The following is a 25,031-nucleotide window of genomic DNA, read 5'->3' on the forward strand; positions in this document are numbered from 1 at the left end:
CATATCAAGCACAAAAGGTCTACTACCTATCATCCTTAGGCCAATGGACAAGTAGAGGTCACCAATAGGGCATTAGAAGGCATCCTCATCAAGGTTGTGAGCAACAACAGAAAGGATTGGGAAGATAGATTAGTGGAGGCCACTCAGGCCTATAATACAACTTGGAAAACAACCACTGGTTTCACTCCTTAGGACTTGGTCTGTGGAAAGAAGGCTCTGCTCTCCATTGAGTTTGAGTACAATACTTTGAGGATGGCAGCACAATTGGATCTGGATGTTACAAAGGCACAACATGAGAGGTTGCTCTAGTTAAAGGCTTGGATGAATTCAAAATGTAGGCCCTCCTACACACTGAGGTTATCCAAGTATAGAGGAAGGTCTGGCATGATAGGAACATCAAGGACAAGGCTTTTCAAGAATGGGATTGGGCTCTGCTATATGACTCTAGGTTCAAGGACTTCAAAGAAAAATTGATGACCAAGTGGTTAAGCCCATACCTGATAGAAAAATGCCATGATAATGGAGCTGTTCAAATTAGGACCATTGATGAGGAAGGGATTCCCTTGTTTGTCAATGGCTACAAATTGAAGGTTTACAGAAAGCCCCTATTCATGGAAGAGTTCATCAGCACCATCAACAAAAAGGTGAATATGATTGGCAGTGTCCTAGCTTCCAAGTCACAACATTCCTAGATATTGTTTTTTGTTTGTGAAAAAAAGAATAAAACAATAAGAGGCCTGGATGAAAACCTCCATGAGGCATCTGAGGCCAACTCTTGGGTTGAAAACCTCCTTGAGGCAGCCCAGGAGTGGAAAAAAGAAAAAAGAAAAATAAAAGATCCCTGGGTGAAAACCTCCCTTGAGGTGCCCAGGGCAGACAAGTGGTTGAAAACCTCTCTGGAGGCAAGGTGTGTGTCCTCCAAAAAAAGGAAGAAAAAAAACAAAGAAGAATGCCATGATAGGGACCTACAACCTGTCCATTAATAATTTCTGTCATTTTGCACGTTTTTAGGATAGTGGCAATTTGTAGAGCTCTAGGGATAGCAGGCTGAAGTTCCATTCAATTTTTTTTCCTCCATCCACTCCATACTATCCATGCAAACCATGTTGTCACCAATCTTACCCATCCTCGAGGCTCAAAAACCCATTTTCATGCCCTCTTTGGATTGCTATAGGATGTCTTGTAACTGCTACAGGAAGATCCTGTAGTACTACATGATGTCTTGAAATTCTATAGGAAAAAGGATCCAATAGAGAAATCATCATGCATGACTTGTCCTAGTTTTATTAGGGTCTCTTCACTTGATCCAACCACTCACCTATCATCCATGCATCCCTAATTCAAAAAATCACCATCTCCCCATACCAACCCTAAGTTCCGTCTCATTCAAAATTTTCAAAAAACAAAAGAAAAAAACACAGAGGACACATCCTCCATTTCCACAGCCCTTCACGATTCCATCAAGGCTCTATCACCATCCTCCAACCTCTACATTCTTTCCCATCACTCCTCTGAAGTAAAAACCCTTAAAAAAGGGGGGCTGCTACAGTTTCTCCTGTAGCAGCTTGTGCCACTATTGCAATAAGCTTGAAACCTAGTTTTCTTTCTTCTCATCCAGTTAAGGGGTTAGTTCCATCATCTTGAAACACCTTGCCATTCCAGGTAGGAGTCCATAATAGCAGCAACAACACCTGGGATATCAGCAAGGCACCTGCACACGTGAACAACACCAACAGTCAATAACACAAGAGCACATAAAGTATGCACACACACAAAAAAAACAATACAGTAACTCCCTGAGCAGCAACACAGAAGTCCAACACTCTAGCATGCATCGATCAAGCACCAGGTAAGCACAGGTATGGTAACCTCTAAGCTCCTCCCTAAGGCAAAATAACTTAAAATGTATGAATGTCGAGGCAAGGTCTTTTTTATAAGCTAGAGGTGGCCAATTAACTTGGCCACCCTCAGCTAGTGAACTATCGGTCATCATGTAACTTAGGAGTGTCACATCAATCAAATTAGTTGAGAGGGAGTGGCTGTTAATTACGAGGTGCAAGAGAATGATCACTCCAAGTGGGCCAACGATCCAAAAAATGAAAACTCGTACTTTTGCCAGTCGGCACAACGCTTCGAGCCCTAACCACAAATAGAATATAATGTACCAAACAATGTTACCAGACTCGGAATCGGCAATAAATCGGCGAGGCAAAAGAGCGAAGAGTTTTAATCGGATCGGGAAAAAATCGGCAAAAAATCGCTGAATTCATTAAATAAAAAAGGCATGCCCAAACAATGCATAATATCAATAGATGTCCAAAATATCATGAATGAATAAGTATCTCATATATGTTATGAGTCCAAACATGATCCAAAGTACTGAGCCTTGACCCTTGAGTCCTACCCAGTGACTACATAGAACCAAAAGCATATGCTTCTAAAAATTTACAAAAAACTGCATACTAATCAGAAAAAAATTAGTAACTAAGAGTCTAAGACTCTTAAGATTGAGAACTAGAAGCGATTCCTCCCACTCCTTCGCTTGCTTGAGTCTAAAATTTCTCCAAGTCATGAAGGCTTAAAAGATGAGCCTCCTCTAATTGGACCCAATCTGTGGCATTTGTAGTTTGCAAATCTATCTCTTCAAGGTCGATTGGTGAATGATCCAAACCTGACATTATCATGAGACATTGAAATGATGCACATACCCGAGGTTGCTGCTGTTCAATTAAATTTACATTTTAAAGAACATATATGTATGGTTATGGTATATATTTTTAGCTTTTAAATTAGATTATTTGTTATTTTTTAGTTTTTAAATTAAATCTATATAATATTATTTTAGTTTTTAAATTTATTTAGTAATTTTATTTTTTCACTTGCAAGGGATTTACTTCATCTAAAACAAATTAAATTTACATTTAAAAAATATATATATCGATATGGTATATCCTTTTAGCTTTTATATTTATCTCTTTCATTTATTTTTCATTGATAAGTTTGAGACTTATTTTAAAATGATTTAGGTTATTTAAAATAAAATATTTTATATTTGTATTTAAAATTATTTATATTTGTATTTAAAATTATTTATATTTATATTTAAAATGATTTATAAATATATTATTATTATTTTATTTTGTTTGTAGTTTTGTTTTGTTTTTTAAATATTTTTGTGTATTTGTTTTTTAGTTCGTTATTTGATATATTTTTTTGAGATTTAGAGATGATGTGCACCGATGGAAACAGTCTCATTATTTGGATTTTCTTTTCTGAAGCGTAATCAAGGAATGTAAACGCAGGTATAATTATTTTTCTGATTTTTTTTAAATTTCGAATATTCTTTACTAATAAATATTTACGTAATAAGATGTCCACTGGCATGTATACCACTCATGGTTTTCTAATGCCACGTGCTTGGAAGAGTTTATCTCTAGGAGAAAAATCGTTGGACCTTTCAGAAAGCTATTCAATTAAGAGAATGCAATTCAAGGTAAAGCTCACTTAAATGAAGGATGTTACGTTTTTTCTGTTGAAACAAAAAATCTCACTCTGAAATGTCCTCTGTGCTGATAATAAAATGTCCTTTGCGCTGATAATAACTAGAGTATGACATTGGATCCATACGACCCAGAGGGTTTTCCTATTGTCACGTTTGGGAAGAGTTTATCTCCAAGAGAAAAATCGTTGGACTTTTCAATAAAGTGAAAACTATTCGGGTCTTGACTCTTCTCTGCCCCTTTCTCTAGAATGCTGCTTCTCTACGACGTCTATCTCAGCAGCGTCTGCGACTGTGTGGAACTGGAATGGCTGTGCTAGTCTACACGTCAGGTAAGATATATTAATAATAACGATAACCTGAAGTTCTGAACCCCGTAAACCTAAACAGAAATATGGCGGGACGCGGAACTGAAATCTGGCGGGACTCTGGAAACCGGCAATAATCAGGTAAATCGCCAGACTCGCGAGTCAAACTCGGTCAACGCGAGTTGACTCGCAGAGTTTCAAATCGGATCTTTTCACCGCCGACCAGACTATGACTCGCGATTAATCGCCAAAATTGGCGATTCCTGTTTCACTGGTACCAAAGCTCGAACTTTCTTTCATCTTTTCTCATTTCGAAATCAGTTGAGGTGGGGACTAGCTTGGGAAAACATCAAGAGAATCAAACCCTACTCTGTCACTCCTACAGGAAACAACTACAGGAAGTGAAGAAAGCTACAGGAAGCACAAAGGTAAAAGAACGGTACCTAGCGCCGATTTGGGCTTCAATTATCATTATACTAGGCCTGATAGTGAAAAGTAAGTGGCCCCTCTCTTTCTTATGTCCATAATTCACATACTGGTGCACCTTCGACTCTCTTAAGTAATTATAGTCAGCTTGGGGATTAAAAGAGTTTTTTTGCTATAAAATAGAAGGGGAATCCATAATTGTCATCAACTAGAGGTTCCACCACTCTATTCCCTTTGAATTCACATTGGAGCTAGCACACGAAGACACCATCTTACACCTAGTTGAAAATAGAGAAGAAGATGGGGGGAGAGTTCAATAGGGGAGAGCCTACAAATACCAAGAGAATTCACCTTCATCCCCCTGTAGCAGACATTTTCAGGAGGCATCATTGGTTAGGTTTCTTTGAGATGCTAAAAGTGTATGATGATGATATCACTTATGAGTTTGCCATGGCCCTAAACCCTCAGGCAAGAGCATTTGTTACCACTGTAGTGAGGGGATTATCCATTACCATCACCCTTAAGCTAATTAGTAGGGTGACAACCCTTCCCTTAGGGGTCCAGTGGAGAATAGAAGACAAGTCTATCAGTGCCATTGCTAAGAATAATTTCTTCATTGATGATGAGAAACCAATTGAAGATAAAAATGGAGTCAAAAGGGAGAGCCTCCCCTATCCCTGGCATGAGGTGGCCTACCACATCCTCAAGTTCATTTCTTGTGAAGGGAGACTGAGTGTAGTCTATGGCTACAAGTTTAGACTCCTCCATGAACTGAGATTTCGAGCCATATTACCCATATCCCAATGACTCAACCTACCTTATTTCCTTCTACAGTCCATCATGGACATGAGCTAGAAGGTGAAAGAGGGAAAGCAATAACACTTAGGACATCATTGCCTCATTAAGCTAATAGTGGAAGTTGCCTTAAATAACTTAGTTTTTGTCCTCTGGTCCACATTGAGAGATATGGACAAAGAAGCCTTTCTTGACACCCAAGTCCTTGCACTTGGTGAGACCCCAACCTCTAGTGATGAAGGAGAAGAAGCAAAGGTAGAAGAGGAAGGAGAAGAAGAAGAAGAGGCAGAAGTAGTAGAAGAAGAAAAGGTAGAGGTAGAGAAAACAGAGGAAGAACCCACAAAAAAAGGAAGAGGTGGAGGAAGAACAAGAGGAAAAAGAAGAGGAGGAGCAACAGGAAGGAACCAGCCCTGAGAAAACCACTACACCTGAGGAAGAGGAGATGTCCCCAGAGCAGCAAAGGTTGTCTCTTGAACCCACTAAAAAGGAGGCAATGGTTGCCTTGGGCACACCCATCAAATTGAAGAAGAAAAGGCAGAGGCAAACTCCTCTCTATTTCAAAACAAAGAAAAGCACTAGGATTAGACAGGGGAAGCCTCAAACACCCACAAGGACCCCTATTCTGATTGAAGAATCACCAAGAAAAAGAGAGGAACTGAAACATATTGAAAGGAAGGTTGAGGAAGCCACATCTCCTGGAGCCGTCTCAAAGACTCCCATAACCTATGTAAGGAAGCCTGTCACCAGGTCAACCTCCTCTAAGCAGCCCAAGGCACCTATCACACTCCAACAAAAAGGAAAAGGCTTGCTACAGGAAACACAGAGCCTGCTATAAGAAACACAGACAATGCTACAGGAAGAGCAGAAGGGGAAGAAAGAAGGCAAAGAGGAAACACAACAGTTACAGGAGGGGGAAACTTCTCCAAGAACATTTGAGAGAGATTTTCCAGAACTTTAGGAGCCTAGTCCACAACCCAATTTGAGCTCCTATTACAAGTTCATTGAAGGAGGCAGAGTGATCCCACAGAAACTTGCAATCCATCTCTTCTTTGAGTTTGAAGCAGAGAGAGGAAGGACACATAGGTGGTTGTAGATTGCCAAAGCTAAGAAAGTGGAAGATGTGCGACTTATGGAAGCAAAGCTCCTAGAAATGGGCAAGAAGCTGAGTGAGTTGAGGGATAGAGAGTACACCATGAGAACACAGTTGTAGGCAGAAAACAAATGGTTGAGGAAGAAATTACAAGAGGAGGAGACTCAATTGGCCACAATGGAAAGCCTCTCCATGGAGGCACTTCAATGCAGACTACCATCCAAATCCTATGCACTTTTCCTAAAAGATCAATGGATGCAGTTCCAGATCAAGACATTAGCAGAACATGGGTCCAATCCATTCCAGGACTACAAGCAGTTCATTGAGTTGTGTGATAAGAGTGGAATTGAAGACAAATCCAAATTGGTTGAGTTCTACCTGCACAACCTCACCTTAATTGACATGAATGCTTGAGACCCCAATGCAAAATTGGGAGACTTGCAGCTGATGGCCCTTGCATCTTCGATGAGGCATGACGAAACCAGGGCTGAGGAGGTGAAAAGAGTATTAGCAAAGGAAGAAAATGAACCCATCTACATCAGGGGAGAGCGGATAAGTTCCATGGCTGTAATTAACAATCACAACATCATTTCCAATGATTCTAAGCTAGCACCTGGATACCTTGCCACCCAAGAACATGCCATCTATCACTTTGATGACACTCTCAGGATGTTGGAGACAGAGAGCCAACAGGCATGCTAGAGAAGGTGGAATACCCTGCCACACAGTCTCCAGATCAGAGAGTATCACACCCCTAAGAGATTGAAAAATGCATTGTGTTAAAATTGGCAACCAGGGAAAAACTTCATGTGGGTCATCTTATTCATGGCTAATAATATTTTTACTAGATTCCTCTCGTCGAGAGGTGTAGGATTGATATAAAGATCATCCAATTCCGATAAGTATTCATGGAGATATGAATTTATTTTGATTATGGAATTATTATCAAGCCGACCTACAACTCATGTAGGCTCAGAAGCCCAACAGTCGCATCTATTCACCCACCAACATTGTGTATAAATATAAGAGGACTTTTCCTCATTTGGACTCACTCATCTCATCACATCTCTCTCTCTCTACTGCGCAGATATGGGTCTCTTCTCTACTGTGTTGAAATGGGTCTCTCTCTCTCACACATGTGAAGCCGGAAGCTGTTGAATTTGAAGCTGCAACTGCAGAAGTAAAGATTGACTTGCGTGGCCTAGAAGATCTCCTCTTTGGAATTGCGCTGTAGGTTCATCTGAACCTCCTTTGAAAGCCACAACGTTTGGTGGTGGAATGAAGTCAATCCGACGAACAGTTTGCAAGATATCGACTGCCCTAGTTTGAAGCCGGAAACTGCTAAAACTGAAGCTGCAACTGCAGAAGTAAAGATTGACTTGCGTGGCCTAGAAGATCTCCTCTTTGGAACTGCACTGTAGGTTCATCTGAACCTCCTTTGAAAGCCGCAACTTTTGGTGGTGGAATGAAGTCAATCTGACGAACAGTTTGCAAGATATCGACTGCCCTAGTTTGAAGCCGGAAACTGTTGAAACTGAAGCTGCAACTGCAGAAGTAAAGATTGACTTGCGTGGCCTAGAAGATCTCCTCATCTAAACTGCGCTGTAGGTTCATCTGAACCTCCTCTGGAAGCCGAAACTTTTGGTGGTGGAATGAAGTCAATCCGACTGTCAGTTTGTGAGATATGGTCTGCCCTAGTTTGATAATGAAGCCGCTAATGCTGATGCTACTGATCTAGGGTTTGCTACTGTTGATATGAATCAGATTTATTGTACTATTTCTCTCTGCTAAATTATTGAAGATAAAAGAAGATTTGATCAAAGGGTTTCCCCACACATTGTGGGGTTTGTCCCTGGCTAGCCGCCAAATCTTGTGTCTCTTGTCTTGGCTTGTTTTCCGTCGATCGTTTAATGTTCTATCTGCACTTTACTTTATGTACATGTGATTGCTAATCGGTGGAATATAATAAGAAAAAGAAGTAAATTGTTATAAGCATAGAACATACCATAACTTAACACATTGGCTAGAACACCTTTGTACAAGAGGGCCATGGAGAGATTGAAGATCAACTGGATTGGACTTAAGCTTAGTCCACCTCTACTGTTGGGTTTACAGGAAGGAAGGAAGGAAGAAGAGGAAAGGAAGTAGTGGGAAGAGATAGAAAAAAATGCAAGCTTCTACCCTCAAGAAGAGACACCATCTACAAAATCTTGGGATGTCAAAGAGGCCACTAGGGTCATGAAGGACATGGACATAGATGGCTAGGTTGCTCAGAGGATAAGAAACAATCTTAGTACTTGGTGATGATGAGGCTCATTACTAGGTATACTCTATGGGTCACAATGGCATCCTCCATCTTATTAAATTATCTTTTTCTCACATTTATGTACAAATTTTGTTATATTATTCTTAATGTGAGGAGTAAAGATGTGCTACTATGTCATGTGTCCTAGTGTATTGATTGCAGTAATTGGAGCAAGTTTGAGTTGATTTGAGTGCAGGAACTTGGAGTAGACAAGCAAGATATATTCTAGGAGGTGGTATCCCTCCTTAACTCCTCCAATTAGTCGAAGATCTCCCACTCTATCTCGTCCGCTCGGTTTCAGTGGTAGCCAATCAGGCCGAGTTGATTGGCAATCGAGCCAGTGTAAGTTAAGGAAGGGTTAGACCCACCTATTCTCAAGTTAGGGAGCTAAGCATCCCTATTTTATAGGGAGCTGTTGGTAGCTACATTTTTGTATAAATAAGCAATCTAAGGGACTCATTAGGATTCAAAGTTTTGATATAGCCAAGAGGCATTTAAGATGCAACACATTTGACTGTCATGTTATGATGTATTTGACACTTTTTGAATGATAATGAGAAATTCTGTTTTGATCCAGCACTGAGTTGACTCAGAGGGTTGAAGCTCTTGGGTTAGGGCCCAACCCTAGCAGCAGTAGTTCCTCTCTTAAATCTATATTCTTAATCTAAGATGTTGATAAATTACTGAAGTTTATTCATGTTCCTTCTAGTTTAGGAGATTGATTAAGTTGTTGCTTACCCATGTTTCCATTAGCTTAAAGAGTAAATTAGTGTTGCAGTATAGTGGAGTAAAATACATCAAAAATCTTGAGACAGTGACCCCTATCTCATCTCCCTCATGGGATCATGATTAGAGGACCCCACTCTCACAACCCAAAAATAGAGTTTGACTTCTTGTTCGTTGCATAGATTAAGTTTCATCATTAGTTAGATAGTTGTTTATGATTTCTTGGAAATATTTATAGTTGTTAGTATGCTTCTTAAAATTGTTGTAGATTAGAAGGTAGTTCATTTCATAGATCTTAGCAGTAGTTTTATCAGATTTTCCAAATTCAATTCATCTTTTCCACATTGACATTTAATGATTTGCAAATGAAAAGAGAAACAATTGTAATTGTAGGGTTGTTGATTTGTAGTAAGGGATGCCTCCCACCAACTTCATCTATGTCTTCTCCACATTCTGTTGATGCATGCCAACCCATATTCTAAACCTCTATCTTTCAGTCACCATGAGCAAGCTATCTTAGTCAAATTCGACCTCCTTGGAGTGTTGGGCTTGGCCATGAGTGATGATTACCTTCCCCACACTTTCCACATCTCTCATACACCCTTCCAACACTTCATCTCACCATTTTTTCCCTCCAAATCCTCTCAGCCAACTTCCTATAGAAATTCAAGACATCCTCTAGCAAACCTGTAGCAGCATGTTTTGACCCTATTTTGACCTGCAATGATATCCTAGCCTAGTTTAGGAGTAGTTTAACCCCTAAGCTCAGACTCCATGACTAGAAGTGCCACCTAGACCAGTCCTTTGACTCCTTTCCCTCTTGCAAGATCAGATAGCATTAGTTCTTTTATTTCTAAATTTAGCAATTAGAACTTTATCTACTCTGCAAGTGTGAATTAGATAGTCAATGCATGCATGTTTGAATTATGAAATGGTAGAATAATATTCTGTTTTCAAGCAACCCTGATAGCTAGATGATCGAGTGTAAGTTAGCATAGTTTCCTTTCTGCAAGTGAGCATAAGATTTGTGTCATTTCATAGCATTTACAAGTTGGCAACTTTCATTTTCTGAGTTGAAAAGCATTTACTTTATCTACACTAGAACTAGCCTTTACATTTTGCTTTCAGTAGTTAGATTCCTTTCAGTTCAGTAGAAAAATGGTCTGGGACCCTAATGGTCAAGTAACCTAGTTGAGGGTGGCATGAGTAGAATGATGCATCTATAGTGTATATAGCATTGTCACCTCCAAGTTTGTACGAAACCCCAAGTTGATAAAGTAAAGTTGGTAGTATTTGGAGTTGCAGCATTCTTGTTGCAACATTGAGGCTCATCACATGCACTCTCTGCACACATCATCATGTTCTGTACTTAATTCTTGAACACTTATTACTGTCTCCCTGAGCATTTTAAGTGCTTCATGATATAAATTCCCCTCCTCCTATTCCATAACTCATTCAGGTCTCTCTGGCTATTACTGCCACTACTTACTAGTGCCATTGGAGAGTCGAACTGCAACCTATGCAATTTGTTGCTTTGCACCCCAATTTGTTTCACCTTCTTCTAGTTCTGGTCTTTAATGAACACCTTTTTCCTTGCAAAGTGGACATTGCATCCCTTATCATGTAGCCTGGATACTGAAGATAGGTTCATACCTAGTCTCAACACATGCAGTACATTTGTAACATTAGTGCTTGCTCCTAACTCCCTTTGAATGTCAATGGTTCCTCTCTCCACTGAAGTACATTTGGTCTTGTTTCCCATTGTTATTTGGAATTCCATCTTTTCCTCATTGTAGTTGGATAATTATTCTCTAATTTTTGTCATGTGAGCTGATGCTCCAATATCTATATACCAAACTCCCTATGAAGCTAAGCGCGATAAGAAAGTTATCTGAGGAAACTCATCCTCCAATCTGGAAGACAAATCCATAGCCTCTTGAATGTCAAATTTGCCTGCGACCATACTGGAGAATTCTGAGAAATTTACTGAAGAAATCCCGAGTATAATTCATGTGCTTTTCTCTTGCACCTAGCACTGATCTTCTACTGTAAAACCTGTTGCAAAATCACTGCGCCCAGATCTTCTCAATGAAATCATAATTTTCTCATCGGAACTACTCCCCGCAACACCAATGCCTACTGGAATTGCTACCGATCTTTTCCTACTCATGCGATTGGAAATTGAACCCTTCTGCCCAACAATTCGCACTACCTGGCCGAACCTCTACATAGATATTGGAATTTTTCCTAGAGACTCCCTCTGAAGCTACAAAATTTCTCTTACATCACTGAGCTCTTGATTTGTCTTCAACACTGCTCAAATATCATGTGAAATTTCCTTGGAACTATTGTAGCAACTGGAAATTATTCTTCTAACTAAACTTCGAGCTTTCATTCTTCAATCCACTCTTTTGCTTGATAAGCGTAATATTTATCAATTCCAATTAGTTGCGTTTTCCCGGGCCGGGATTTCTCGTTGCAAGAGCTTTTTAGCTTATAAATTGAGATAGAAAAGTGAAAAGTTTCATAAACCCCGTAAAAATGGCATCTGGCAAAAGTATCCAAGTAGAAAGGCTAAGTCAGAAGGTTCAAGGTCTGGCCTGTGCCGAGGCCGGGTAGGCCATATCTCAATCAATATCAAAAGAAAGAGACCGTATGCATCATATAATAAAGTACTATTAATCGGGTTCTCAATTTACGTAATTCGATCATTAGATAAACGCTCTTTGAGGGGAACAAATATAGGAGAACCCTCCCATTTGAAATGGATGGTGTTAGTTTGTCAGATGCTCGACAAGCTGCTACATTGGCGGCGCATAAACTATGTTCGTCAACCAAGTTTGTTCAGTGGTCGCAATAGTGGGGAAAAACCAGGACAGACCTTTCTTAGGCGAAGTGTTTGGAGCGACACTAAGGGAGAGGGATATACTCCTTTCTGAATCGCCAAAATTGTACGACGAACGGGCTTATCGCTCCAGGCGTACGACCCAGAGACGTTCAGGTTTTCAATCTTGTTCCCCGGTTCGAATCCAGGCGTCTCTCTCTACGAGGCCATCACCTTTAGGTGCTCGACCAAAAATAGCGGGAAAGAGCTAACGCACCTTCATAATTCCCTGCGAAGAAGTGAAAAGACTGGGTGCTGGGGGCATGCTGGGGGGCCCAACAATAAGGCGCTTATTCACCCTCCCCTAAGATTCACTGTCTGTCCTAGCACTCAAGGCGCATAAGACCGACTGCACCTCGTCCGGTCCGGATAAGGCGTCTGGAGACAGAGAATCCGTGGGTTATTGGGTATCCCATAGGGTAGGGCCGGGTCCGGGTTTAGTGGTATTGTTGAGTGAACCTTAGCGATCGATCCAAAGGAACATCTCTATCTCTTACTACTTCACTTAGCTAACGAACTAAGAAAATGAGAATCCTACCGGTTGTCACCATTAGGGATTTTCTATTACGACAAATAACGAATAAAATCACCACTGCAATTTTCACCACAAAATAAAATACACTGTGGAAATAAAACAGGGATTGAGAAATATAGAGCACACACCCAATAAAATTTACATTGTTATTTTTGGACAAATGTCCCTGGAAAAACCCAATGTGGCAAAACCGGTGCAATAGGTGAGGGTTTTATTATTATTATGCAGTAGCAAAATCTGAGTACAAAAATCTGGATGCCAAACTGGAAATCCTTAGAAAGATAATCTGCCCAAATTTTAGTGAGAAAATTTTTGTCTCACCTGACATTGATCTAAGCTCTCAAACTGGCTCAAATTGACTGCTGGAACACCCTTGCATCAACCTTTGCATTGCCTCTGCATAGGCCAATTCGTATGCCTCTAGAACTGCTTTGATGCTATTGTTCTGCCCAACTCAGCTTCTGAAAATGACTCACTTGGCCTTTAGGAATCCTTCCTAGCCACCAACAATTGAATCAACCCTCACTCCAGCTAAGTTGAATCCTACTCTGAAGCTTCTTGTATAGCCCCTATGCAACCTCACTGAGGCCTTTCCCTCCAAAATCACCCTCTCCAAGCCTTTAAAAGGCCCTTCTCTCTCTCATTTGTCTCACACATCTCATTTGGAGTATTTGTGAGTTCGATTGGGAGCTTGGAGAGTGTTGAGTTTTTGTTGAAGTAGTCATCTTGGAGGCTTGGAGTTAGAGTTGGAGCTATTTTGGAGATAGTTTGGAGCTGTCGGTAGAGTTGGCATCTTCAAGAGGATGCTAAGGAAGCTAGTTTGCGTTTCCAGGTAAGGTTTTTCACTTGAACATTCCTCATTTAACTGTTGTCCATATATTAAATTTTTTTGTGTTATAAATTCTAACTTCTATCATCTATGTTATCAAATTTTGTAGCTTACATGTGCATTTGTTTTCCTAAATTTAGCTTTGATTTTCCATGTTTCTTAGCTGCAATTTTTTTTAAAATGGCAGATTTCTTTGCAAATTTTAATTATTTCAAGCAAACATGGCTCCAAAAGGAAAGGATAGTGCATGGGCTCATTGAGATGTGATTGATGGAAAAATGATATGAAAATTATGCCATAAACCTATTGGAGGTGGGGGTATTCTTAGATTGAAACAACACTTGGCTGGGGTAAGAGGCCAAGTAAAGCCATGTGATGCACCAAATGAAGTGTTAGGTCCTATTAGGGCAGAATACCTTTCCAAGCTTGAAAAGTTTCATGAGGATAAGGCTAGGGAGAAGGCCATCCAAGATGACATTGCAAGGAAGAGGGAATTATTAGAAGCCATGAAAGAGAGTGGGTATGATGATTATGAGATTCAAGACTCCTCTTCTATCCCTTCCACCAATGACCCCTTTCACTATGTTCATCCTTCTTTTGGCCAACTATCAAAAGGAACAAACATCCTGTTACCGGGAACTGCTCTATCCCACTAAGGTGTGACAACTGCCTTAGAAACAAACAGAGAAAAAACTACTTTTGTATTTCCTTTATGAACTATAGATAGAGAGGAATAGAAAGAACCAACCTGTGTCTTGCGCTAATCCTTTGATCCAATCCCTCTCTTCTTCGATAGTCTCCAGCTACCTGCTCCCTTACTTGCCCAGCTTCACCAAGTACCTGTAAGATCACAGAAGAAGAAAACTATACAAAGACATGGATCTATATTCATAAACAACTTAGGATCAGATTTAAGTTAACCATACAAATGTAACAAGCATCAATGATACAAAAGCATGGAGGAAAACTCAAATAGTTTTTATTGATAAACAAGAAAAGATCCAGGAAGATTTACAACCGATGGTTCCTGACCCAGCATCAACCTCCCAGCAAAGAAGCCCCTCTTCACCTCCAACAAAGCATAAATCACCCAATACTCTGATGTTTGTCTTAAAACCAACAACAATTCCTTACGATATGCAAAATTCCAGCCTTTGGATCTCTGGGATGAGGGATCCATATATAGATATGTGTAAGGAGGATGAGTCAGCTTGTGATTTGATTAGTGTCTTCTCTCTGTCAGTTCTTGCTTCCACTTGGAGACTGAAGGCCTCTTACTCATCCTTGGTCGAATTCAGTGAGGCAAGTGTCACAGGAGAAGATTCTGGAAGCTTCCATTGTCTCTCCACCTCGCGGAATGACATTTGTCATTTCTCGCCCAACGCACCCTCACAGTGTATTTAGGTGCATTGCAACGCACCTAGCCAGTGGAGCAGCTGAAATGATCCTGTTTTGACTTATTCTGAGCAGTTTCAGGTGGAGAACTTCTGGGAGAAGCTGTAATCTGTTGACCTTGTTCCTTTAGGGGTTAGAACAACACTTTTAGGGACTTAGGAGCCCTTGGTTTATGGACATTTCATGCTTGGAGTTGTAAGGCACAAAAATGTCTATAACAGTTGCCCCCTAAAGTATGAGGCCGTTAACCTTTTGGTGTCGGGTGAAATGCTTTATTATGAGGATCAAAGTTCTTTCAATGCTGGGAGGAGACCTGTAATAAGATACAATACAATACATTATCTTCATACTGTTTTCATGATCTAGCTGAGGCGGGCATTCCCATGCTCAGCTTTATAAATTCATTTTTATGTACATAGGACAGACAATCGTCTGAGTGTAGACTGATGATTCTGATAGAGCCATCATCCTTTTGGTAGGATGATTATCTGTGCTGCAATGCTTGTACATTTAATGTCTTTATTTCCCTGAATATATATTGCAGCCCGGATGGATGAAACTAGATCCGGGGTCTTCAATCTCGTCCGATCTTCACTTGAAGTACAAGTCGATCCATGTGAGAAATGTCCTGAAGTCGAACATGGAAAGACATCGCTTGATTACCAGTCAATGATGTAAACTGTTAACAAGCGCGAGAGGAATCACCGATAATGATAATGATCCTCAAGGTACTGCAGTACAATTCACGTGGTGTGAATAAAGGACTTGGCTTCGAACACCACGCAAAATCTTTCGGTCGAAGGTCATTGATGTAAACTTGTCGCCGGAAGTGAGAAACTTGCCATTGAGGCATGCAAGCTTCAAAGTACTGAATGGGGTGTTCCTAGACCAACTTCTTGGATAATGAGTTGATGTCGACAAGAAGTGATCTGTCAAAGGAGGGCCTTAATGAATCCCACATCAATGACACGGAACAGAGCAAATGATTTTGATGGAGGTGAAAACGATCTGATGATATAATGTTCAGGGTGGCGGTCATGAAAGAATGGAGTATAATGTATGGTAGTGGGTGAGACACAGGTGGCTTCTCTGGATGACTTCTCTTGAACATGTCGGCGACACTGATGTGATGGATTGGTAGCATTAACCCCAAATGTGGATGGTATGGTGTGACCATGGCGATGTGACCGGTGAATGAAACAACCCAACCCGACTCGGACACGGAGTGGAAGTGTCATGTTCAAGAGCGACTTGCTACCAATAAAGATTCTTTGACTTTTCTTCCCAATTTTTCCCCAGTCATTGCTCACCAGTACCTCTTTATTTTTGTCAAGCTTGAGGAGGATAACATATGCTTGTTCTATAATTTGCCCTTCGGGCAAACCCATCGCTATGTTTTAATGAGCCTAGCGATAGTGAAACTCGTTCTCGTCTAAAGACAAGTTTGTCACTATTAATCTTTTTAACGAGTTTAACGACAAAGATAACTCGGTCCTTTTCAATTTTAGAGAGTCTGAAAAGGTATGTAAAGGTAACTCCAAAATTCCTTTTTCATCATCCAATCCCTTAAGTCCGAAAAAGTATAAAACAATACAGAAGGGATGAATTTTCGATAGTTTTAACGAGCCGAACAAAACAAACGCTCGATCTTTTTGTGCAATAATCCCTCAGGTCCAAAAAGATTAAAATCTAGATGAGGGATAGCACTTCCTGTCCCTTTAACGAGCTGGAAGGCCAAGGACTCGGCAATCTTTTCATATTTTACGAGTTAGTTGAAAAGAGCTTAAAGGAGACTCGTCTTTTGAGGAATGAGTGATAAAATGGGTAGCAGCTGATTCCAGGTAAGGTTTGGAATTTTCCAATCACGGCAGTGTCACAAGGATGGCTAGTGAAATCACTCTTCCTAGCTGTTCCTCAAAATGGGTAAACAATCAAATGGAGGTGAATGATCGGCCAATGAAAAAGTGGAGGTGATGGTGCAAACACGACCAAGGATTTAATGGCTGAAGTACTACATTCACGGTGGTTATTTACCGAGGAATAGTTCATTTTTTAACGAGCTTAAACGCGGGTGGAAACATTTGCTCATGTCTTATGTTTATTTTTTAACGAGCTTGAACTATGTGCTAAAACTGCTCGATTAATCCAGTCATATGATAAGAATGTCTCATATAAAAATGGAAACTTTTAGAGTTTTGCCCCACATCCTTTCTTTATGCAAGTTAGGAAACGACTAATCCAAAAAACAGATAAATAATCGCTCTTTGCTCGCACTCCAAAAGGTTTGCATGCCCCCAGGTATAAAACAGAGTTTCAAGGTTACCTCTACTTCTCTCCGCCAAAACATTTGTTTTACCGAGAGAGGCCTACCTCTTACAGGTTACCAAAGATTGTTCTATTCACAGCGCAAACAAAACATTTCTTCGGCGATGTCTACCGAAATAGACAAAGGTGAGACAATCCACTCACATAACTTTGACAAGAGAATCTTGTTCTAGAATAACCCCCTCTTCCAATCACAGACGGGAGTACAGACTAGTCATATTTTCTCGCGGAAACCTACCCTATACCTGAAGTTTTCCTGCCGAAGCAGACCAGGGTGCATGCCCCCTGGGTTTCAGTCATATCCCTCCGAATTACTCGCGCTCATCGGGAGGACGGACTGGAGATTGAGACATTTCTTGCGTGAAAAGACCATTCAGGGATGGTATATGACTATTTTCTCTGTATGATCCGGGAAATGAAAGCTGGTCCACGAGCTTGACCACTCTTCCTTCGTGCGGAAAACACATTACTCTAAAGAGTGAGGAGACAATTGCTCCCATGCAATAAATATAGTCTCGTCCAAGGAGTAGATTGTAATCCAGGGGTCCTTGAACTACCATTACGTTCATGTGAATTGTTTTCCTTCTCAATGTTATGGGCACATCGGGAAGGATCCCTAACGGTCGACTGGTTCCTTTATCAAAGCCTGTCAGATTTCTCATCTCAGGCAAAAGCGATGGTGAACCAAGCGCTTTCCAAGCAGTTGAGGAAAGGATACTCACAGAAGCCCCCTCATCTATGATGGTACCAGCCATAACCATTCTATATATTTGAACGATAATTCGGAATGGTACGCTTGCTGGTAAACGGGGTCTGCCTAGTTGATTCAGTCGAAGGAGACAACTAGGTTGCTTGGAGGTGGTACCGAATAGACGGCCGGGTACAGCTTTGACGAACTTCCTTCCTGCGGTAAAGGAACGGGTAAATTGCCCCCTTGTTCGTCGGAGTCTGTGTTTATGAAGAGAATTTGGACGGTGTCATCCTTGTTCTCTTCAGTGATTGTATCATCTGAAGATGAAACCTCTGAAGGCAAGACCGGGTCAACTGCCGCCTCGACCTTTTGACTTTCGTCTGGTATGGATCCAGATGGTTTATCTTCAATGATAGGTGCTTCAGTCGACCACCTGAGCGGGCCAGCCGGATTTTCAACTAGTGACGGACTCGGCAAGAGTTTTTTATATCCAGGAGGAAGTCGTAACAGTGAAACCGGACGATCATCCAAAACTCTTTTAGCTTCGTCTAAGAAGGGACAACGGTGGACGGCATGATCGCCTTCGCACAGTTTACAAGGAAATCTACATTTCCCTTTTTGTCCTGGGGATTCACTTTCACTAGTTGATGGTGTGTTTTCAACATGATCATCAGAGGTTGGCGACACCGGGTTGTGCAAACGAGGAGACCAGTCCCTTAGTATCCGAGGGATGCAAGGACAATCTCTGTGAAAGTGGTCTCCTTTGCAAATGACACATGGCGATTTAGGCCTGGTCGGTGCAGTGTGTGGATTTTCGTTAGACGACACTCGTTTTCCCCCATTCGCCTTTGGCTCCTTCTTCTTCTCTTTCTTCTTCTTTTCCTTCTTCTCCTTAGGAACTTGACTTTTGGCTTTACCAGCCCCATCAAGCGAAGAGGAAGGAGGAGAGGAAGAATTAGAGGAAGTAGAAGGTTGGTGGGCAACTCTGGACTCGTCTAATTGCTGATTCGATTGTTCAGGAATAGTGGTGTTCTGAACGGCGGAGGTTGAGAAGAGCCATACAGGCAAACCAATTGTCAGCCCTGGAAGCGACAATGTAGGCATGTGGGGCGCACCAACATCTCCCCAAGAGGAGAAGGGACTAGGATTTCCTCCAAGGGGAATTCCTTGGTTGGAAGACTCCATTTTCTCAACCCAAGATCAACGTAGGAAAGGGTAATGAATATTCCGTTTAAAATAAATTTTAGACGCTTTGACACAACTTGTTTTTTCAGTTTTTAAGAGTCGAGAAAAAACAAAAGATGACTCTAGTCGCCTTTGATTTTTAATGAGCCTGAAGTGACAAGTGCTCAAATGGACCTTTTCCGTTAAGGAGTCTGAAAAGGAATGAAAGGGACTGCTCTGAAGGTCTAGGTAGAGGGAGTACCAAACCAATTGCAAAACTGCAGAATACTTTTTACGGTACGGCAGTCAATCTTCCCGAATGTTGTGTTCAGTGCATTGCGATCGATAGGGCGGCAGACACGGCTTCCTAGGGATAAAGGATTTAAGCCTATAGGGGTCTCCGAAAATATACTCGATGGTACGTGGGAGCACAAGTCCGTACTGGCACTTATCGTCTCAAAGTGGAGGAATCACCCAACCATCAGTGAGGACAACAGTTACCAGGCTTTACGACGCCGGAATACGTGTCTAGCCTAGACCTCTAAATGTTGTGCGTTAAGTTCCAAAGCGTTGTTAAATTCATTGAATTTATTTTAAGTTGATCTTGCTTATGAAGTTTGCCTTTTGGGTTCACCACGAGATGTAGATGTAATTCCTAAAATGCAATCTAAAGATGATAAACAAACTTTTATCTCTTTTGTGCAATGAAAATCCTAGCTACTAGAGGAAAATAAAGACACAATCTTTTCACAAAGAGCAAAGAGCACACTGTAAATGCACTTTCCTAAATCAAGCCAAACAGACTGTCTATATACAAATGCACATGCATGTATTTGTTTTCGACTTTCTTAGTATTGATGCTAAAAAGAAAGTTGATGTACAAATCTGAATTTGCTTTCAAGCGACAAACACAAACAAGAAATGAATACTCATTTTGACACTAGAAAATCACAAATTCAGACCAAAGGCAATAGTAACAGTATAATCGACCATCAACAGCAATCAAACTTTCTCCTATGATCGAAATCGACACTTGCGACAGATCCAAATCAAAGGACAACAGTACGACTATTCTACTTTTGCAATGGAAAACTGTAAAACGACTCAACAAACACACAAAAAACATCTACAGTTCTTTTGCACAAAGGAGGCGGAATAACAGCAAGGAAAAGGGGTTTTAAATAGACATATACTGATCACAGGCAGCAAAATTCAGAGATAGAACTGGAGAAATGAAGCACAAGAACCACAGCTGCACAGGGCTAGTCTGATCAGCGCACCTGTAACACAGAGAAACTGCATTGCAGCGCAGGTTGCCCTTTCGGAAAGTGCACTGAAATTCAGGATCTCTTAACAGTACCTGCGCTGGGCCAGAAACGAGAATCTGTCCGGGTTCTGGGTCACAGTTTGCAGTTCAGTTTTTGGTTTTTGGCCGAGTAAAAGCAATCAGTAATGCACAATCAGGGGTAGATCTAAGGAGGGTCTAAGAGCTATCACAAGGGCAATCAGATAGTTTGTGAATCAGTTGTTCAAATCATAAACAGATCCAGTGAATGGATTGAAGCATCAGATGTCTACTTTTCATTTGTTATGGCAAATGCAGTTCGAATGCTACTTATAAGTTTATGAAACAAACAACAAAGAGATACACAAACAAACTAATTAGACATTCTCCCCAGCGAAGTCGCCATTTTGTTACCGGGAAAAGTGTCTATTTAGAACTGCTCTATCCCACTAAGGTGTGACAGCTACCTTAGAAACAAACACAGAAAAAACTACTTTTGTATTTCCTTTATGAACTATAGATAGAGAGGAATAGAAAGAACCAACCTGTGTCTTGTGCTAATCCTTTGATCCAATCCCTCTCTTCTTCGACAGTCTCCAGCTACCTGCTCCCTTACTTGCCCAGCTTCACCAAGTACCTATAAGATCACAGAAGAATAACACTATACAAAGACATGGATCTATATTCATAAACAACTTAGGATCAGATTTAAGTTAACCATACAAATGTAACAAGCATCAATGATACAAAAACATGGAGGAAAACTCAAATAGTTTTTATTGATAAACAAGAAAAGATCCAGGAAGAGTTACAACCGATGGTTCCTGACCCAGCATCAACTTCCCAGCAAAGAAGCCCCTTTTCACCTACAACAAAGCATAGATCACCCAATACTCTGATGTTTGTCTCAAAACCAACAGCAATTCCTTACAATATGCAAAATTCCAGCCTCTGGATCTCTGGGATGAGGGATCCATATATAGATATGTGTAAGGAGGATGAGTCAGCTTGTGATTTGATTAGTGTCTTATCTCTGCCAGTTCTTGCTTCCACTTGGAGACTGAAGGCCTCTTACTCATCCTTGGTCGAATTCAGTGAGGCAAGTGTCACAGGAGAAGATTCTGGAAGCTTCCATTGTCTCTCCACCTTGCGGAATGACACTGCCATTTGTCATTTCTCGCCCAACGCACCCTCACAGTGTATTTAGGTGCATTGCAACGCACCTAGCCAGTGTATTTAGGTGCAATGCAATGCACCTAGCCAGTGGAGCAGCTGAAATGATCCTGTTTTGACTTATTCTGAGCAGTTTCAGGTGGAGAACTTCTAGGAGAAGCTGTACTCTGTTGACCTTGTTCCTTTAGGGGTTAGAACAACACTTTTAGGGACTTAGGAGCCCTTGGTTTATGGACATTTCATGCTTGGAGTTGTAAGGCACAAAAATGTCTATAACACATCCAAACTTATTTCTCATCCTCTGCCAACATTGCCTCTTCTAAACCCTTTCCCTCCCAGCCAAATTTTCAACTCACTTTGGATCAACATTGGAAAAAACAATGCAAAGAAACTTCTCATCAATACATTGCTAGATGGTGGTATGATTCAGATATCCCATTTAATGCTACTCGCTCACCTTATTACCAAGCTATGTGGGACTTTGTTATAGCTGCAGGAAAGGGCTTCAAAGACCCTAGTATGCATGACTTGAGGGGAGCTCTTTTGTAAAAAGATATTTCTTCCATTGATGAGTATTTGGTTGAGTATAAACATTCATGGCTCAAAACAGGTTGTTCCATCGTGTAAGATGGATAGACCGATGGAAAGAACCACACTATCATTAATTTCCTTATTTCCTGCCCTCAAGGAACCATGTTTTTGAGATCAGTTGATGCATCTGATAAGGTGAAGGATGCAACCCTTCTATTTGAGCTTTTGGATGACATTCTTTAGGAAGTTGGGGAGCAGAATGTTGTGTAGGTAATCATCGATAATGCCTCCAACTATGTTCTTGTTGGAAAGATGCTTGAGTCCAAATATAGGACCATATTTTGGACTCCATTTGATGCACATTTCATAGACCTCATGCTTGAGGACATAGGCAAAGTGGAGTGGGTAAAAAACATTGTAGAGCATGCCAAGTGCATTACAAAATACATTTACAACCACTCATGTGTTTTGAACCTAATGAGGAAAAACACTAGGGGCAAAGAGCTTGTCAGGCCTGCAATTACGAGATTTGCAACTCACTTCCTCACGCTGCAATGTCTCAATGGTCAACATAAAAACCTACAAAAAATGTTTTCTTTTGATGACTGGACTGAATCTCGGTGGGCTCGTAGACAAGATGGCAAAGACACCAAAAAGAAAGTGTTTGACAATTATTTTTGGAAAAGGTCTATAGAGCTTGTGAAAATTACCGAGCCCCTTGTTAAGGTGCTAAAGATGGTGGATGGGGAAAAATTGTCTATGGGCTACATTTATGAGGCTATGGATCAGGCAAAGGAGCAAATAGGGGCAACTTATAAGGATAGGTTAGCTAAATATGGACGTATATGGGAGATCATTGATAATAGATGGAACAATCAATTCCATCGTCTTATACATGCAACTGGGTATTTTTTGAACCCAAAGTATCATTATAAAGCTCGGCTATGAGATATGCAGGATGGGTAGGTCAGAGCTGGATTGATTGATTGCGTGGAGCGCATGGTCTCTAGCCATGCAAACTAGTTGGAAATACATAGACAACTTACTGTTTTCAGTATGGCAACTGGTACCTTTGGAAAAAACTTGGCAAAGATGGCAAGAGATGTGGATCAACCAGGAAAGCAATTCCAATTTCAAAATTGTTTTTCTTTTCAAGTTAAATTGTTTACAAATTTACAATTCAAATTATCTATAAATACTTGTAATTTGCTAATTAATGTCTTTTTCTTTGCAACACATTGGTGGGAGTCATTTGGTGGCCAGTGCCCTCAATTGCAAAAGTTTGCAATTAGAGTCCTCAGCCAAACTTGCAGTGCTTCAGGTTGTGAGCACAATTGGTTTGTTTTTCAGCGCATACACATGAAGAAGAGAAATTGTTTGGAACAAAAATGGTTAAATGATCTTGTCTTCGTGCAATACAACCTTCAACTAAGGAGGAACCAAATGATGAAAAAAACACCTGATCTAGATCCCATTGTGTTGGACAATATTGATCCAATGTCAGAATGGGTGGAGGAGACTGAAGATCCTGTGTTTGATGCTTATTTTGATATTGACATGGCATTAGTGGGGGATGAAGAATATTTGGTGGCGCCATTAGAACCAGGATCTGTAGCGGCATCAAGGAAAGGCAAACAACCAAAGGAAGGCAATAGTCGTGCAGCTCGAAAAACTCGTGCTTCCATTAGGTCCACTTCTATTGTTATTGGTAGAATTGTTACTGAAGTTGCAAATCAGGCTTAGGCATCCTCAGACTCTTAACGAGGTGATGTCTATGTAGCTTCTGAAGATGATCTCGTGTCTAGTAGTGGTGATGATTTTGATGATTGATCATGTGTACACTGTAGACTTGTATTAGGCCAATGGCCTCATAGCTTGCAACATTGTTTTTGGACTTTATAGGCCATTTAGAGGCTTATTTCTTATGTATTTTGTCGATGATATGTATTGCACTTGGTGCCATTTTGATATATTCACCTTTACATGGTATATAAATGAGCAAAATTTGCATATTTTGTCTCTGTTGGCTTGGAATCATGGTTTTAAATCTTAAAAGTAGTTTTTCAGTAAAAAATAATTATTTAATGTATTATTATAAAACCAGTTCGTTTAGACCTGACTAGTCCCGGTTCGAAACTTGTTTCATTAGGTGGACCGGTCCGGTCACTGGTTCCACTTTCTAAAACATTGTTGCAATGTGTCTATCTCCATCAGTGGCTAAGATCATCACAAACTCAATCTGCTTGAGTTTCTAAAGAATTCTCACATTTCTCAATTAATTCCATTTAATTAATCGATTTTTGTAAGTTAGACTTAATCATTTTTAATTATTGATCAATTAATTTAATTGAGTTGTTTCTGGCTTTTAGAAATCTTGTGTTTCTTAGCCTCTCTAACCAAAGTTGAGACTAGAACACCTGTTCGATGCTACCCAACTATCAAAAACCTAACATAGTGTCCCTCCTATACTCGTTAGGCTGTTAGGGGTGGTCCCACTGCACTAGGGTTGAAGATTAACCCCCCATTTAAGGTGAAGGAAAAGGCTCATGGCCAAGACCCTTCTTTCTTCCAATTTACCCAATAATCCATAATCCCCTTATTTATGTAATAGGATCGAGTCATAGTTATAGTTAAGTAAAGAGTCAATAAAGCCCATATTAATAATTGTAAGTGGTTGACCCACATTTAAAGAAGGGACCACAATTAATTGCAAATGGGCCATGGTATTAGATAGATGGTATTAATAAGAACCATGGTATTGACCCATGGTATTGCATATATGAATCCTATATAAAGGATAGAGACTCCCCTCGAGGAGCATCTTGTCTTATTTTGTAATTGAGCCCAGCTCTATTGGAGGTTGCCCCCTTGAAGAGGCAAGTGAACATTGCTTTCTGAATAATAAAATACTTCTTGTTATTTCTTATTGTACAGTGTTCTAGGTATATTTCTTCGCATATTTGGTATTCTGGTATCTTCTTGCAGGTCAAGAGCATAACAAGTGGTATCAAAGCACTTTCCAGGGCCGGTGGGATCTGCATTTTTAGCAAATATTTTTTTTGGCTAGAGA

Source organism: Pinus tabuliformis, chromosome 1_1 (assembly GCF_031772625.1).
Source record: "Pinus tabuliformis cultivar Carrire ecotype Pingquan chromosome 1_1, CPIR1, whole genome shotgun sequence".
Taxonomy (NCBI): Eukaryota; Viridiplantae; Streptophyta; class Pinopsida; order Pinales; family Pinaceae; genus Pinus; species Pinus tabuliformis.